This window comes from Gossypium hirsutum, chromosome A05, assembly GCF_007990345.1.
Source record: "Gossypium hirsutum isolate 1008001.06 chromosome A05, Gossypium_hirsutum_v2.1, whole genome shotgun sequence".
Classification (NCBI taxonomy): domain Eukaryota; kingdom Viridiplantae; phylum Streptophyta; class Magnoliopsida; order Malvales; family Malvaceae; genus Gossypium; species Gossypium hirsutum.
In genome coordinates, this window is record NC_053428.1 from 23,541,230 (window position 1) to 23,561,233 (window position 20,004).

Sequence of the window (20,004 nt, forward strand, 5' to 3'; positions counted from 1 at the left end):
ATTTATTATTAATATTAGTATATATTTTATTGTACGTATATATACTTTTATATATAGTATTATTTTTATATATCATTATATTTATTATTATGCTTATTATTTTCACTATTGCTACTTATTATTTTATTTTAGTATTATTATGTATTATTTGGTATACATATATCTTTCTGTACATATTGTTATTATACATATATTATTTTATTATGGTATTAATATATTTTTACTTTTTTTTCTTTTATTGTAAATATTATTTGTTATTACTCTAATATCTTAATATTATGTTTAATGTTTTTTATTAATCACTTTATTATATCATGTTTGCACCGTTTATTTATTTATGCATTTTTATTTTAAAAAAATAGTTTATTCATTTTTTGCTTCTTCTTTTTATTTATAAATAAGGCAACGTGCCGATTTAATATTAAGCCATTGATTTCATCGCTATGTTGGGTGAATATCATCGGCTAGTGTTAAAAATGGGACGTCTTTTTTAAAAAAAATCGAAAAATTTAAAAATTCTCGTGTTTTGAAATAGGATATTTATTTTTGTGATTATTGGTAAGTGATCAAACTTTATTTTTAAAATGTAGATGAGGATATGTAATTTGTCAAAATTCTAATGCTGTAAACTTTTCGCGTTTCCAAAATTTTTCGTGTTTTAAAAAAAAATTCGGATCCCAAAAATTTTCGTGTTTTCAAAATTTTCGTATTTTAAAAAATTCTCGTTTTTCAATCGGATCACGGTTAAATGGCAAATTGAATTCGTATTTTTAAAAATCAAGACAACACGTGTTTAATAAAGATACCAATTTTGGGCGTCATGAGGGTGCTAATACCTTCCTCGTGCGTAACCGACTCCCGAACCCTATTTTTCTCAGGATTTTCACGTAGACCCAAGTTTGGCCTTCGTTTTTGTTCAAGAATAAACTTTCTTTTCTAAAAAAGATGATTTATTAGGTGTCCGATTACACCTAGAAAAAAGTCGGTGGTGACTCCCTTTTTTTTAAACCGAAATTCCATTTTCAAATTTTCAAATAATCGCCTCAATTAGCGACCGAAAGCGAAATTTTTACGTCGTTACAGTTGGCGACTCCACTGAGGATGTCAGTTTTTGAGAGTCGAGTCACTTAAACGCGTGTTATCAAAATTTTTAAAATTCATTGTTCGAATTAATATTTAGTCGTGATCCCAAAATTGGGTTTTTGAAGTGTTGTATATATTCTCCCAACTTGTTTTATCCGATTGTTATTCAGCTTTAATTTTGCATAACATGAGCTCTCTACCCGGGCCTCGTCCGTTTAAGTGAAAGTAAATGCTACGCCTTCGTGAGTTAACTCGTCCCTCCGTACAGGCTAGTGAATACTTTCGGGTTACATATGACTTATGCTTTCGTGAGTTAACTTGTCCCTCCGCATAGGCATAAGTAAATGTAACCCCCCGAATTGAACTCGTGAGCCTGTGATGGGCTATAACCGAAGCGTCGTACTAGTCTTAACAGATGACAGTACGGACAATTCGAGTACCTATCTAGAACCAAAATCGCATATAGTGAACCGTACGAGCCATTTAACTAGAGCCATGCCAAACCTCCGTCCGTTTAGTAGTCACCAAAATAAATGCATGGGAGGAACGCCTCTTATCTTTTGCATCTTCACTTTCTATACAAGGGGACTGGGTTTGTTTAATAAACTAGATTTGGGTAGTTCGATTTGTTAAATTTTCCATGTTTTCCTGCCTATACTTAATTACTAATCAAGGTTGTTTGTCTTTGCCTTATTTCTTTTTCCATCATGCATTATAGGCATCATATTAGGAAGGTGTTGACTAGAGATCAGTTGCCAAAAAATGAGTTTCTAATGGAAGAGTCAATTATACAAATAACCGAGAGGAATGCCGCGGTTCGAGATTGGTCTCTAAAGACTCAAAAAGAAAGAGGGGATAGTCTAGTGGAGGGATGTATTGCCAATTTGCCCGAGCACGTAACTGTGAATGTTCGCTAGAATAACCTTGAAGATTTGGTTCAGGTTTAGAATCAGTGGGACTTGGACACTAGGGGTATCTTTACTGAAAAATATGGGGACATAACCAACTTAATTACTGTCAACGTAGACGAACGATTGATCCAAGCCATGGTTAGATTTTGGGATCCGGCCTACCAATGTTTTACTTTTAATCAGGAAGACATGACCCCGACTATAGAAGAGTATGCTACTTTGCTTTGTGTCGAAAACGTACAACCTTATAAGATATATGTGAAAGAACCTAAGCCAATGACCTTCAAGCAAAATTTAGTGAGATTGACAGACATGACTGACGCGTGGGCCAAAAAATAAATAAAGAAGAAGAATGAAACCATTTGCATTCCATGGTCTTCCCTACGAGACTTGGTTCTGAACCATCCTGACATGTTGAAAAGGGTAAATCTATTCGCTCTGGCCATTTACGGTTTGATCATCTTCCCTAAGGTCATTGGACACATAGAAGTTGCGGTGGTAGATTTATTCGAAAGGTTAAAACAAGGAATCAACCCCGTCCCAACTATCCTGGCCGAAACCTTCAGATCACTCAGTAGCTGTAGGAAGAAATGGGAAGGTCGTTTTATCGGATGCGTGCAGTTACTCAATGTTTGGATTCTAAGCCACTTCTGAAAAGTAGAGCGCACACCGTTCTATATGTTTTCTAAAACATTCTCTCCGTTAGAAGCTTATCTCAAGAAAGAATGGCCGAAGGAGGTCACTGAACAAAACTGGGTCTCAGTCTTTCAGAATCTTCGCGTCGATGACGTAACTTGGAGAGCCCCGTGGATACGCCCGTCAATTCTGCTATACAAGGTCAGAGATCAAGATTGGGTGCCACTACTCGGGTTATGGGGAGGAGTTGGATATGCTCCGTTAATGGTCTAAAGGTAATTTTCTTCACGACAATTCGTACCCGCCACCGGAGGATTAGCACAATCAGAGTTTGCTTTTGCGAGTGAAGGATATATGAAGAGGGTCCGAGATATTGCAAAGTCTTGGAAGAGAATTCATCACATGGAATTAGCTCTATATGTTGATACCCTCACCCAAGATTACGACATATGGAGAAAGCAACGGGTGAACAACCAGCAAATCTCGTCGACAAATTACACCGTCCAGAATCCTTTCTCGGTAGAAGTGCCATCCGAGCTAGAAATAGTAAGACAAGAATTTGAGTGCGAAAAGGTCAAAATGTTGCGGGACATTAGTATTCTTCAAGAAGAAAATTACCAGTTGAAGATCGACGTCCAGATCGAAAGATCTAAAACTGAGAAAGTACAAAAAGAAGTTGAAGTCATAAGAAATGACTTAAGGGACCTTCATCTGGAAAATAAAAAGTTAAGAGTCACTATCAAGAACAGTGGGTTAGGTAAGTCGTCAACAGAGTGGAGAGAAGAATTAAACAATGCTAAAGGCGGGATGAAATTTTGGAAAAAGAGGGCAGAGAATGAGGAGGAAAAGGCTACGCGGGTTATGATAGAATTAAGAAAGAAAAGCGCTGAACACGAAGCTATGTTTACCAAATGGACAACCAGTCAATCTGAACGTCAAAGCTTAAGAGAAAGAGTACAGGATCTAGAAGATGCGTTGCGAGCTCGTCAGCAACAATTGGATACTCTCTTAAAAGCCTTGGAAGAAAAGAATGATCAATATGATAGAGACACTCACGCTTATAAAAAGGACCTCCAAGAAAGAGAAATACAACTGGGCTTTTTGATCAACAAAATCCGTCAAGCGGCTGTGCACATGGTACAACTATCAGATGAAGCAGATGATCTCAATTGCCAATTCCCGCCGAGCCAACAATCGAGCATATCGGAGTTCTTAGAGCGAGTAAAGAAATATAGCGATATAGCTAGGAAGTTTGTGTAATGACCGAATCAAAAATGGCGAAATGTTTTGTAATGAACTCTTTTGATGAATGAAATGCCTAATAGGGACTATCTCGAGATCAACACCAATTTCTCGCATTTCTTTCATGACTGACATTCATTCAACAATTATTCATTCATTCATTGCATATACATATCCCATAATCATTCACTAAGGTTAGAATCATATAATTCGCAGTTGCAACACTTCAAATCTGGAACCACACCATTCGTATAAAACGCGTCGACAAGCTAGAGCAATGGAGGCTGAGTTCAATGAAAGAATCGAAAGGATGGAAAGAATCCAGAGTGAATTACAAGAACAACTGGCTAAATCACAGCAAGAAACGAGGCATTTGATAGTAAGATCTCGAGAGGAATCACTTGAACAGAAGGATCAAATGGCTAGAATGGTGGAGATGATGTCAGTTTTGGTCAAAGGAAAAGGACCCATGTAGAACCCCGACAGTATGGAACCTCAATCAAGAATTAATCATGACCAGGATCCACTCTATCCCCAGGATTCACTCCACCGCATGCCCACGTAGCACAAAGAGGGTATACTCAAGGGGAATCCACAGGCTTGGAACAACGACCTATGCCATTTACTCATCTAGGGCAAGGAATATTTATGTCAAATCCCAGAGCAACCCCTGCAAATTCTATAGTTCCAGATTTAGATGATCCGACTGAAATAGCCAAGTTGAAAATAGATGATCACGAGGCTCAAGAGAGGTATAGGAGTTTGGAGGAAAGACTTAAGGCAATAGAAGGCATTGAAGTCTTCTCTGCACTAGGTGCTAAAGAACTCAGTTTGGTACCTGACCTAATCCTGCCTCCGAAGTTCAAGGTGCCTGATTTCGAAAAGTACGATGGGACAAGATGTCCAAAAGTGCATCTTGTCATGTTTTGCCAGAAAATGACCGGTTACGTGAACGAAGATAAGCTACTCGTACATTGTTTTTAAGATGGTCTAGTAGGATCAGCTCTTCGGTGGTACAACCAGCTCAGTAAGGAAAGGATCCGATCCTGGAAAGACTTGGCGTCGGTATTCTGTAAGCAGTATAAGCATGTATCAGATATGGTGCCTGATCGGATGACTTTACAAATGATGGAGAAAAAACCGTCAGAAACTTTTAGACAGTATGCGCAGAGATGGAGGGACGTCTCAGCCCAAGTGGAACCCCCACTAACAAAAACGGAGACAACCGTCCTCTTTATCAACACCTTAAAGGCGCCATTTTATGACAAACTAGTGGGAAGTGCCACGAAAGATTTTGCAGATATTGTAATATCCAGTGAGCTTATAGAAAATACCGTCAAGAGCGGTAGAATGAAAGGTCAAGAAAGTTCAAGAAGGGTAGCGCCCATGAAGAAAAAAGAACCAGAAGCCCATATGGTGGGAATTGGAAGCTGCTATACCCCGAGTCCGTATCCAAACCAATCCCGACCTCGAAATTATCCACCTTCGAATTTCTATTATCCTCCTCAAACCCCTTACTATCAAACATCACCTCCTTATTCTTCTTACCCCGTTTACGCTACAAATAACCTGAGACCAACCGCCACGTTTCTGCAAAATAAAATGCCCGTCCAAAGCTAACCCAAAAACGAGCAAAAGCCAGCAAAACCCAATTCCGAGATACCACAATTTACCCCTATTCCCGTGTCATATAGGGAACTGTACCCAAAACTTTTGGAGAAGCAATTGATATCCCCGCATTATATGGCACCCCTGAGGCCCCCATACCCGAAATGGTACGACCCAAACGTTAGTTGTGCATACCATGCGGGAAACCAGGGACATTCCATGGAAAATTGCCTAGCCTTTAAGGGAAGAGTTCAAGGACTAATTGATGCGGGTATCCTACGATTCGATAGTGCCAGTAATGCAACCGGAAACCCGTTCCCTAACCATACTGAAGAAAATATGAGCACAGTGGGGAAAGAGGACGAATGACAAGTCAGAAGATGTGTTTCAGAAATAAAGACACTTCTGCAAAAAATCTGGGAGGTACTAGTTAAGAAAGGATTGCTTTGTCACCCCGATAAAATTCTCGGGGAAGAAGGTCAAAGTTTTTGCAATTTTCATGGAATTGTAGGACACGATATTCAGTCATGTGAGGAATTTAAAAGGTTGCTTCAGGACCGAATGGATAATAAGGAGATTAAGGTTCTTAACAAGAGGGAAGAGACCAACGAAAGAGAAGTATGCGCCTCTGACAACCAGTCATCAGCTCTCCCTTATAGCGCGGATCGACCATTAATAATTTATTATGACGCGACGAAGAAGCTGGTGAAACCAAAAAATATAATCGAAGTACCGTCTCCTTTCCCGTACAAGGACGACAAAGTCGTACCATGGAAATACGACGCCAATATCGTCACACCTGAAGATGAAAAACCCAAAACCATAACCGGAGATGTTGGAGAGGTAGGTCATTTTACCCGAAGTGGAAGATGTTATTCGAAAGAGGTCGAACCAGTGAAGAAGAACAGTGACTGGAAGTAAAAAGGGAAAGCAGTGATGCATGAGGCCGAAGTCGAGTAAGAAATTCCACACGTGCAAGAAACTAAAAAGCCTGTGGATGAAGAGGAAGCACAAGAGTTCTTGAAATTTATCAAGCACAGTGAATACAATGTGGTGGAACAATTGAATAAGCAACCAGCACGAATCTCGGTTTTATCTCTGCTATTAAATTCAGAGCCACACCGGAACGCTTTGCTGAAAGTGTTAAATCAAGCTTATGTGGCAAACAATATATCCGTGAAGAAGCTTGACAGATGGGTGAACAACTTGAATGCGGATAATTTTATCTTTTTTAGTGATGATGAAATACCATCCAATAGTAAAGGCTCAGTGAAAGCACTGCATATTACGACTCGCTGCAAGGGCTACATAATATCGAACGTGCTCATCGATAATGGGTCGGCACTCAACGTCATGCCTTTGGCCACACTTTCTAGAATTTCGATAGATTTGTCCTATTTAAGGCCTTTTCATTCCACGGTAAGGGCATTCGATGGGACAAGGCGTGAAGTCATGGGGAAGATTGAGATCCCTCTAGAAGTGGGTCCCTATATATATGATGTCGAGTTCCAAGTCATGGACATTACACCATCATATAACTGCCTTTTAGGAAGACCCTGGATCCATTCCGCTGGAGCGGTCCCATCATCCCTCCATCAAAAGGTGAAATTTATCATGGATGGCTGTTTGGTCACTGTCGAGAGAGAAGAAGACATTGTCGCATCTATCTCTGCTGATACGCCATACCTTGAAGTAAGCAAGGACGCAGTGGAATGCTCCTTCCGATCCATTGAATTCGTCAATGCCACTTTTGTCGCCGAGGGAAACAGAATCTCGGTGCCAAAACTATCGAGAAATACTAGAATGAGTGTCAAGTTGACTGTAGAAAAGAGAGCTCGAACGAGAAGAGGTTTAGGGAGATATCTGCAAGGAATAGTCAGGGCTCTAAAGCCAGTATACCACAAGGCCGGATACGGTTTAAGGTTCTAGCCGGACATGCGTCAAAGAAGAAAGCAGTGGAAGAAAGATCAGGAAAGAAGGATCGCAAGAACATTAGGCCGAGAACCAGAATAGGAGCTCATGGAATTCCCTCATTTGTCAAGAATATTTTTGTCTGCGGGAATGATATACCCAGGGCAGTATAGTGCACAAAGCACAATGTTAATGATCGAAGAGGGTTTTTAGAATATCAGTATAAATGTCATTGACAAAGGAGCTGACGCGAGTAAAGATGTCTCAAAGATTCGCCCTTGTTCCCCGGGTTTCATGTTGAACAATTGGACTGCCGAGGATCTTTTTGTAGTTTATAAGTCTTCAGAGTAATGCTCAAACATTAACATTCTGTTATGTCCTTAGATATAATAGAATTCTTTTATAAGAGCTTGCATTCGCTCTTTGTCATTTAAATGAATATCAATGAAGATGCATTTTGTCACGATTTTTTTGCATTATCACTAATTCCATAATCATTTCATAGCCTATCTTTACAATTGCCTCATGCCATACCATAACATTCAGTTTGTTGGTTTCAATACTTAGATGCCCCTCTATAGTTTCCTTTTCCATTCAACTTTCAAGTGCTCAGATATCAATTGCATGAACAAAACCCGTTATGAGTCCTGAAATCAATTTTGAGAAGGCTGTTTGTTTAGGAGAATTCGAAGCCGAAGAAAATGCTGAAGACTATGTCTCGTCTCCTGACTTGCTAAGAATGGTGGAATAAGAGGATAAACAGATTTTGCCTCATCAAGAATCTGTTGAAACAATAAACTTGGGAACTGAAGAAAGGAAGCAAGAAGTGAAGATTGGGACCTCTATTTCAGGGGGCACCAGGCATAATTTGATTGCTTTGCTCCGTGAGTACAAAGATGTATTCGCATGGTTATATCAGGACATGCCAGGGCTGGATGAAGATTTAGTGGTCCATAAACTCCCATTAAAGCCAGAATGCAAACCCATTCAGCAAAAGCTGAGACGGATGAGACTTGAGATGCTATTGAAGATAAAAGAAGAGGTCAAAAAGTAATTCGATGCGGGTTTCTTACAAGTTTCCAAATATCCAGAATGGGTGGCTAACATAGTCCCGATACCAAAGAAAGATGGCAAAGTACGAATGTGCGTGGATTATCGTGACTTGAATCGAGCAAGTCCTAAAGATAATTTTCCCTTACCACACATTGATACGTTGGTGGATAACATAGTAAAACATTCATTTTTTTCTTTCATGGATGGATTTTCGGGGTATAATCAAATCAAGATGGCCCCTAAGGATATGGAGAAAACTACATTTGTAATAATATAGGGAACATTTTGCTACAAGGTAATGCCGTTCGGATTAAAGAATGCTGGGGCAATATATCAGAGGGCTATGGTGACGTTATTCCATGATATGATGCATAAAGAAATAGAGGTCTACGTCGATGATATGATTGCTAAATCTAGAGGGGAAGAAGAGCATGTAGTGAATCTGAAGAAGTTGTTCGACAGACTGAGAAAGTTCCAGCTAAAGCTCAACCCGGCCAAATGTACGTTGGGGGCTACCTCTGAAAAATTGCTAGGCTTCATTTTCAGTGAAAGAGGTATCGATGTTGATCCAGATAAAATAAAAAGCCATTCAAGAGTTACCACCTCCACGCACACAAAAGGAAGTTAGAGGATTTTTAGGGAGGTTAAATTACATCGTCCGATTCATCGCTCAACTTACCAACCAATGCGACCCAATCTTTCGGCTTCTTCGAAAACATAACCCGGGAGAATGGAATGAGGAATGCTAGGTGGCCTTTGATAAGATAAAACAATATTTTTCTAGTCCTCCAGTGCTAGTATCGCCAACTCTGGGAAGACCATTGATATTGTATTTGACTGTGTTCAAAAATTTAATGGGTTGCGTACTAGGGCAACACGACGAGTCAGGAAAGAAAAAAAAGGCGATCTACTACCTCAGTAAAAAGTTTACTGAATATGAAGCAAAGTATTCATCCATTGAAAAATACTGTTGCGCTCTGGTTTGGGTAGCTCGGAGACTCAGGCAATACATGTTGTATCATATGACATGGTTAATTTCAAAGCTAGATCCAATAAAGTACATGATGGAATCACCTGCACTCTCAGGAAGAATGGCACAGTGGCAGATCTTACTATCGGAATACGACATCGTCTATGTGAGTCAAAAGTCAATAAAAGAAAGCGCAATAGCTGACTTCTTGGCAACCCGAACAATGGATGAATATGAGCCATTGAGATTTGATTTCCCGGATGAAGATTTGATGTGCATTACAGAACAAGAGGGCGAGTCATCAAAAAAGAAGTCATGGAAGATGAGCTTTGATGGTATATCGAACGCATTGGGGCATGGGATTGGAGCAGTCTTAGTATCGCCAGAAGGGAACCATTACCCACTCACTGCCAGGCTGAACTTCTTCTGTACCAATAACATAGTGGAATATGAGGCATGTATCATGGGACTTCGTGCAGCCATTGAATGAAAAATCAAAACTTTAGAGGTATACGGAGACTCAGCCTTGGTAATTTACCAAATCCGTGGAGATTGGGAAGTGAGAGACTCGAAACTGGTTAAATACAGTGATCTAGTGGCAGAGTTGATTAAAGAATTCGAAGAAATAACTTTTAATTACCTCCCACGAGAAGAAAACCAATTGGCTGATTCCCTGGCCACTTTGGCTTCAATGTTCAAAGCAAATAGAGAAACAGAAATAATGCCTCTTCAAATGAGCATATACGAAGTCCATGCACATTGTTTCAGCATTGAAAAAGAGCCAGATGGACGGCCATGGTTCCATGATGTCTTAGAATACATCAAGAATCAAAAGTATCCCGAACAAGTAAATGAGAACGACAAAAAAATAATCAGAAGAATGGCAGCGGGATTCGTTCTTGATAGAGACATCCTGTCCAAAAGAGGAAAAGATCAGGTACTCTTGAGATGCGTAGATGCTGTTGAAGCTAGAAGAATACTTGAAGATGTCAATGAGAGAATTTGCGGGACACATGCCAATGGTTTCACTATGGCAAGGAAGATTATGAGACTCGGTTATTACTGGCTGACGATGGAAAGCGACTGTATTAATTTCACACGAAAATACCACAAATGTCAAATTTATGATGATAAAATTCATGTAGCCCATTTGCCCCTTCACGTCATGACTTCTCCGTGGCCTTTTTTTATGTAGGGCATAGATGTTATAGGGCCAATTTCCCCAAAAGCTTCTAATAGACACCGATTCATTTTTGTGGTTGTTGATTACTTCACAAAATGGATAGAAGCCGCATCGTTTGCCAATGTAACGAAGACTGCAGTTTGCAGGTTTTTGAAAAAGAAAATCATTTGTCGATATGGTTTGCCTGAAAGAATCATTTCAGTTAACGCCTTGAATTTGAACAACAAGATGATGAAAGAAGTGTGTGAACAATTCCAAATAAAGCATCATAACTTCTCACCCTATCGCCCAAAGATGAACGGAGCTGTTGAAGCAGCCAACAAGAATATTAAGAAGATTATTGGGAAAATGATCGAGACATATAAAGACTGGCACGAGAAGCTACCATTTGCTTTGTATGCATATCGCACATCTGTACGGACATCTACGGGGGCAACTCCTTTCTCTCTGGTCTATGAAATGGAAGCTGTGCTACCTATCGAAGTTGAGATCCCCTCTCTACGAGTCTTAATAGAGTCGAAATTAGAGGAAGCAGAATGGGTTCGAGCTCGATATGACCAGTTAAACCTCATCGAAGAAAAACGTCTAAAGGCAATTTGTCATGGACAGATGTACCAGAAGAGAATGATCGCGGCTCATGATAAGAAGGTATGACCAAGAGAATTCCACGAAGGAGAACTTGTACTGAAAAAGATTCTCCCAATACAAAGAGACCTACGAGGAAAATGGGCACCGAATTGGGAAGGGCCATACGTCGTAAAGAATGCATTCTCGGATGGAGCTTTGATTCTCATTGAGATGAATGGGAAAGAGTTATCGAATCTAGTGAACTCAGATGCTGTGAAGAAATATTATGCCTAAAAAAAATCAAGATGAAAACCCGAAAAAGGGCATCTTAAAAAAAAAGTGATCAAGGTGAAAACCCAAAAATGGCGTCTTGATTAACACAAAAGATTAGGATGAAAACCCGAAAGGGCGTTCTAATGAAGCAAGCACTGGCTTAAAAAATAAGGCGTTTTGAACGGTGGGTCAAATAGTGAGACTACAGTATTTGAAGCATTTCTGAAAGCTCGGAATCTTCTACGCAAGAAGCCATGCTCGAAAAGATCCTTGATTGAGGAACGTGGAAGAGTTCATGCATTGAATATCTAGAGCATTTGTATTCGTTGAATGCAATCCCTTTTCTCTTTATGACACTTTTTACTATCATTGGTTAACTTTCTTGGTTTGCTAGATTTGAAATAAATAAATATAAGGTACCCCTTTTGTCCCTACCTAACCATTTTCATGCATCTCATTATGTGGTTTATTTAAATAATAAATAGTGAAATGACATACTCTGGACGAAAGAAATGTTAAGCATCACTCGGATAAGAATTTGATAAGTACAAGAGTCTCAAAGTAAGGATAAAGTTCAACCAGGGGCAAAATAAAAATAAAAAAAAAGTGATCTCTGAGAAACGTTGATTACTCGTAAAGCTTGAGGATGGGTACATAGCCTAAAGAGAAAGTCAAGAGCTGAAGTAATGAATGCAGATCATCACAAAAATCGTGACGAAAAAGGACATACGACAAACATGCCTAAGGCGCAAAGCATAATCATTTAGGCATAAAGGCATTTAGGACAAACATGTGCATATCATGATAACATCATACATGACATATACAGGTACTCCAGTAGAGCAAGAGTATGTGATGATAGTTGTACTGAATCAAAGGAAAAGACACCTAGTTTTTATTTCTGTTTTCAAAAATCAACTCATATTGCGATAGGTGAGTTGAGCCTCAGGGCACGCTGAGGTAATTTCAATTTCTGTTTGTCAAAAATCAACTCATATTGCGAGAGGTGAGTTGAGCCTCAGGGCACGCTGAGGTATTTTCAATTTCTGGTTTAAAAAAAAATCAACTCATATTGCGAGAGGTGAGTTGAGCCTCAGGGCACGCTGAGGTATTTTCAATTTCTGGTTTTCAAAAAAATCAACTTACATTGTGAGAGGTGAGTTGGGCCTCAGGACACGCTGAGGTAATTACAATTTCTGTTTGTCAAAAATCAACTCATATTGCGAGAGGTGAGTTAAGCCTCAGGGCACGCTGAGGTATTTTCAATTATGCTTTTCAAAAATAAACTCATATTACGAGAGGTGAGTTGAGCCTCGGGTTACATGCCGAGGTATTTTCAAAATCTGTTTTGCAAATTCTGTTTTCAAAAATCAACTCATATTGCAAGAAGCGAGTTGAGCCTTGGCTCACGTGCTGAGCTATTTTCAATTTCTGTTTTTAATGTCTAGTTTTAAAGAGTCAATTCATATTGCGAGAAATGAGTTGAGCCCCGGGTCACATGCCGAGGATAAAGATTGGAGTCAATCAAAGACACAGATTTTGCCACCTTGAAGTTGCAGTGAAACAGGTTGAAGTTACAAGTCTTATCTCCCTGAAGTTGTAGCAGAGCCTTGAAGTTACAATGGAGCTGATCGAAGTTGCAGTGGAGCACATTGAAGTTGCAGATCCTATCCTCCTGAAGATACAGCAGAAGAGCAGATCACAACAAATTTTATATCCCTGAAGATACGAGTAGATTGAAGCTACAAGTCATAGTTCTGAAGATGCAATGGATTGAACCAAAGCTACAAGATACGGTGGACTAAGAAGAGACTACCTGAGCAATAAGAGCACCAAAGAAGTCAAGACTCGGCAAGACCGGGCAAAATTGGCCTTTCTTTATGTCTTTACTCTATTCCCGTTACACGACAATGAGCAAAGAGGGGCAACTGTTGCAAGCCAATTTTGGCCTACCACAAATTAAACCCATTTACAACAAAAAAAAAACCACCTAACTTACCCAAACCTCAATCAGCCCACATCCATCTAAATTAACCCAACTACCCAAACCCAAAATTAAAAAAAAATATGAAAATCCCTAGCCCAATAATATAGCCCAAATTAGAAAAAAGAAGAAGGGAAAACCTAACCCTAGCCTCAACTTTCGGTGCCACTTGCCTCTGACAACCCCACCAGTCACTTCCATACCTTGCAAAAAGTAAAGCAAACAAGCAAGACAAAAAAAAAAGCAAAAGTAGTAATAAAAAAACTTGTAAAATGGCTATAAAAAGCCAAGCAAAAAGAAAAAAGAAGGGAGGATTTTTTTAGCTTTGATTTCCTTTGGCTGTTGTTCTGTTTTGAAAAAAAGAAAAAGACTGTTAGACAAATGTATTGAAAATAAAAAAGCAAAACAACAGAAGAAAAAAGGTGGATTTTAATCTCTATTTCTCTTATTCTTTTAGTTTATTTCTTTCCTTTTTTTTGTTTTCTTTCGATTTAATCCCATAGTTTTTCATTATAAATCGTTTTTAAATAAAAAGAAAAAAGAAAAATTTAATTGGTCTTGGTGGCCCTGACTACTGTCGACGGTGGAAGCCCCGTTCAAAGAACCACAATGACGACGGCAAAAATGGGTTTAGAAACCTTAACCGAAAAAGGGGAAAGGAGGTGGGGTGTTCTTTGTTTGCTTAAACAAAAATGAAGTAAAGAATAAAAAATAAAAAAAATAACAAAGATGAAATGGCGTCACAAATACTAGGCCAAGCATGTTTATGCTTTTGGGACAAATTGTGTAAATGGTCTTTCCTCCTTTCTGGTCCTTTCAAATCAGCTCATTGTTACTTTTAAATTCCGCCTAAAATATTATTTTAATTACATTTTAGTACTGGTTGGAGTGGCACCGTTTTGATGGTATGAGAATATTCCCAATTCGGTCCTCCACTTTTGCGCGTATTTCATTTCAGTCTCTTTTTTTTGTTTATTCATTTGTTTGTTACATTATATCCCTCACATATATATTAAGGACTTTAATGCTTACTTTCTAAATATTTGCTGTTCTTATTATCTTCATTTAAATATTTGTTATTTTATCATTTTCACGCTGCTAATATTTATTTATTTGTCTATCCATCTATTATTTATTTCCTTTTATATATTTCCCCGTATTTCCCTTTCATTATTTTCCTTTTACTTTACTATTATTATCATATTATTAAATTAATTAGCTTTGCATTATTATTACTATTACTATTATATTTCTTTTATATTTATTTATCTATTCCTTTTTTTACATACATTTATTTTACTTTGTTTTACCATTTATTTATATCCCTTTATGATTTTAAAACTTTGGTTATTATTATATTATTATTTTTCTCAACCTTCACATATTATTATTATTATTGTTATTATTATTATTTTTACTATCTAATATATTATTATACTTATTTTTACCCTTATTATATTTATTATTAATATTAGTATATATTTTATTGTACGTATATATATACTTTTATATATAGTATTATTTTTATATATCATTATATTTATTATTATGCTTATTATTTTCACTATTGTTACTTATTATTTTATTTTAGTATTATTATGTATTATTTGGTATACATACATCTTTCTGTACATATTGTTATTATACATATATTATTTTATTATGGTATTAATACATTTTTACTTTTTTTTCTTATATTGTAAATATTATTTGTTATTACTCTAATATCTTAATATTATGTTATAATGTTTTTTATTAATCACTTTATTATATCATGTTTGCACCGTTTATTTATTTATGAATTTTTATTTTAAAAAAATAGTTTATTCATTTTTTGCTTCTTCTTTTTATTTATAAATAAGGCAACGTGTCGATTTAATATTAAGCCATTGATTTCATCGCTATGTTGAGTGAATATCATCGGCTAGTGTTAAAAATGGGACGTCCTTTTTAAAAAAAATCAAAAAATTTAAAAATTCTCGTGTTTTGAAATAGGATATTTATTTTTGTGATTATTGGTAAGTGATCAAACTTTATTTTTAAAATGTAGATGATGATATGTAATTTGTCAAAATTCTAATGCTGTAAACTTTTTGCGTTTCCAAAATTTTTCGTGTTTTAAAAAAAAATTCGGATCCCAAAAATTTTCGTGTTTTCAAAATTTTCGTGTTTTAAAAAATTCTCGTTTTTCAATCGGATCACGGTTAAATGGCAAATTGAATTCGTATTTTTGAAAATCAATACAACACTGTTTAATAAAGATACCAATTTTGGGCGTCATGAGGGTGCTAATACCTTCCTCGTGCGTAACCGACTCCCGAACCCTATTTTTCTCAGGATTTTCTCGTAGACCCAAGTTTGGCCTTCGTTTTTGTTCAAGAATAAGCTTTCTTTTCTAAAAAAGATGATTTATTAGGTGTCCGATCACACCTAGAAAAAAGATCGGTGGCGACTCCTTTTTTTTTTTAAACCGAAATTTCATTTTCAAATTTTCAAATAATCGCCTCAATTAGCGACCGAAAGCGAAATTTTTACGTCGCTACAGGTACGGTACATGGTTACTTTCCGATTCATGATGCTTTTTCTAGGATCTCCGTTGATGAATCCAAAATGCTTGGCAATCTAGTTTTGGATGAAAAGATTAAGAAGGCATTGTTTGAGATGAGCCTGCTTAAAGCTTTTGGTATTGACGGGTTTCATGCTTTGTTTTTTTAGTCATGGGATGTTGTAAGTGATTTGATTTGCAAAATGGTTCATGAAGTTTTCTCGGACAAGCCAATTGACCAAAAATGGACAGTACATGGTTGGTTCTCATTTCCAAGATCAATAACTCGGAAGGTATGTCCCATTTTCGGCCCATTAATCTCTGCTTTGTACTTATAAAGTGATGCCCTTATGCCTGAGTTGGTAAGACTGAATTAAGTCAGTTTTGTCTCCGGTAGGAATATAACAAATAGTATTATTATAGCCGAAAATGTTTTACATTCCATGAGATTATTGAAGTCTTAAACAAATTCCTATCAATCATGAGTCTTATTATGAATTATATTTCCATAGTGTCTTTGCAAGTTCTTTGGAATGGAAAGATGATGGATGTGTTTCTACCGTTGAGAGGGGTGAGGCGAAGTGACCCTTTAGCACCGTACCTATCGTCCTTGGTATAGAATGGTTAATCCATAGTATTAATAAGTTAGTTGAGGATGGGCTATGGAAGCTGATTAAATTGGCTAGAGAGGGTCCAAATATTTCCCTTTTGTTATTTGAAGATGGCCTTATTTTATTCTCCAAGGTAGAGTCATCACAGGATGCTGCCATCAAAGGAATCCTTGATCAATTTAGCTATTTCTTTGGGCATCGCATCAACCCCCTTAAGGCATAGATTTTCTTCTCGAGTAATATTAATGACTCATTTCTAATCACATTAACTCAAGACTGGGTTTCAAAAACCTAATAATCTTAGGAAATATCTCGGTCTTTCGTTGTTTCATAAATAGATTACAAAAGAAACCTTCCAATTTGTTGTTGATAAAGTCCAAGGTCATTTAAATGGGTGAGATGCCAAACTTTTTTCTAGAGCTGGTCGCGTTATTCTTCTTGCAATCTGAATTATTTCATGCAAACGACACTCATTCCAGCTTAATCCATTTTGAAATAGAAAAGATGGTAAGAAGACTTATTTAGGGGGTTGACGGAGACTATCAAGATGATGGCACTGGTTAACTGGGATAATCACTGTAAACAGTTAAGAAATGGCGCCCTTGGCGCGGAAGTTGAAAGAGCATAATATGTCATTCATCATGAAACTGGGTTTTCATACCTTGACTAACAGTTATGAATTCTGGGATTGGATTCTTAAGAATAAATATAAGTTGGTGGTGAAATGCCGGACGATAATAGTAAGCCAAAAGCTTCTTTTTTTTTGGAGATCTTATTTCAAGGTATGAGGTGTCTTGAAGAATGGTATCTCATGGTCCATTGGCAAGGGGAACCGGATTAAATTTTGTTATGATGCCTGGTGTCTGACTTGGGACCCTTAAAAGCAACGTAATTTATGTCGTGGTCATGGTGAGGATAATACTTTAGTAAGGGAGATGATTAATGATAGTGGGCATTGGAATTGGAAAAAATTTGTAGGCTGATTTAGCAGTCAAGTTCTTTTAGAGATTGCAAGGACTAGACCTCCACAAGCTTATGATATGGATGACAGGTGCTCATGGCGATGAACCAACAATGGAAGGCTAAAGGTGGCGGATGGTTATAAAATTTTGAATCAACACCAATAGGGTAGTGCAGACTCTAAATGAGACCTTATGTGGAAGCATATAGAAGAGTAAGACCTCTACGGTTAAAAGAGTTGTTGTGGTTGGCTTGTCATGGTAAACTGTTGACTAACTTGGAAATTAAGATGCAAATGAAAAATTTTCGATGATCCTTTTTGTAGTGTATTTGGGGGAGATGTTGGGGCAGTCACTCATGTGCTGAGAGATTGCCATCTAGCATCCAACCGTTGGAATAAAGTTGTTCCAATTTCCTGCAGAGACGATTTCTTTAGGATGCCAATTCAAAGTTGGTAATTAAGCAATCTTTCAAATAGAAAACAAGTTGATCATGCTGGGCGGGATTGGGACATTCTTTTTGTGCTGGCAATTATGGTCTCAGAGGAATAATTTCATATTCCGTAATGATAATGGCTCTAGTAACTCAGTTATATCTAAGAGTTCAGCTTTTGTTAACTATGGCTATGGAGAGTAACTTTGGGTGCGATATGGTTATGCTTTAGGTTCCTGGATGGTTCAAACCTCAGGTCGGATGGGTGAAGCTTAACAGAGATAGGGCGTTTAACCTTAGAACGAAAGAAATTGGAGTTGGAGGACTCATCAGAGATTGTAGGGGCAACTGGGTTGTCGGTGTAAATGCCCAAATTTTCCCGGGCCCATTACAATAATAAAAAAATAAATAAAGTCCAAGACAAAGAAACAGTCCAATTACAAGAGCGACCCAAATGCAAAGTATGCTTGGCCCAAGTCATTACCCAATTTTACAAACCCAATCCCTAGCCCAAATTTATTAGAAAAAGAAGAAACCCTAGGGTTCCTATACCAGCATCTCGCGCCGCTCCTCCATGTGCTGGCCTCAGCGCGCACAACGCTCGAGACATGAGCCCCGTCCCATCGCCCGTACTACTAGCTCCGACTCTACCTGCAAAATGGAAAAGAAACACGCAAAGCAGAAAAAGAGCAACAGACGCAAACAGTAGCAGAGACAAAGAAAAACAATATTTTTCTAATGTTGTAATCAGTTATAAAGCCGAAAAGAAATCATTTGTAATGGGGGGTTTTAATACAAAAAAGGTTGTATTACACGAGATATCGGAGAAATCAAAAGCAAAAATAAGAAAAAGGTTGTTTTTGGATTCTATTCTTTTTTCTTTTTTCTTTTCGATTCTTTTTTCTTATTTTTGGTTTCAAATCCATTTTAAAACAAAAAATAAAAAGGACGAGGGAGAGGCTTACCGGATTCTCTGCGATCGCGACGCCGGAGGGTCCCTCCTCCATCATTGAAATCGAACTCAAAGAGGGGTTGAGGGCCATCTCTTTTCGATTCTTCCGGTTTTGAAGGCTTGGCCTTCAAAAGGTATTAAAAAAGGGTTAAAAAACCATTTTTGTTCGATTCCGACCACCGCTTAAGGCGGAGACACGGTGGCTAACACGGTGGTCCCTAATCGGACCAGGGAACGTGAGAAAGAGAGAGAGAGAGGAGAGTTATCAGCTTTTTTTGAAAAGAGAAGGGAGCAGAAGTGATTTTTTCTCAAAAATTTGGCTTTTATAGCCTTACAAAACGGCACCGTTTCAAGGTGTCCTGAAGAGCCCCACAACGACGTCGTTTTGGGGCGACCCGCAGACTCAACCCGGATTCTCCTGGGATCCGCGCGTTTTGTAGGGGAGGGGATATTTCACGAGAGGTCTCTCTACCTTTATAGTGCGCTACAATTTGGTCCTTTATGTACTTTATTTTTTTTTTGTAAATTCGGCCACGTATTTTGCTTGCCATTCAATTTAGTCCTTGGCATGCTGAACTCTCGGGGAAAGGACGCAGGTCTGAATATTGGGCTATTTGTCGAATAGGTCCCTGTTAGCTTAAGCATGTTTCGTTTTGACCTTCGCAGCTTCTTTATTTATTTACAATTTGCACCTTAATTTTTAATTCAATTTCAGCCTAGTCCTAATCTATTTAATTTATTTATTATTTTAGTTTTTTAGGAAATTATTTTATTATTTATTTATTTTAAGCCTGTTTTTCTTGTATTATTTATTTTAAATTGCGTTATTATCATGTATACTAAGTTTTACATATTTTAAACTATTATTCATTTTAATTTTCATATACATTATTTGTTTTAATTATTATGCATATATATTTTTAGACACCTTTTTTTTAAAACTATTTCACTTAATTTATTTATTATTTTATTTTTTTAGGAAATTATTTTATTATTTATTTATTTTAAGCTTGTTTTTCTTGTATTATTTATTTTAAATTGCGTTATTATCATGTATTCTAAGTTTTACATATTTTAAACTAT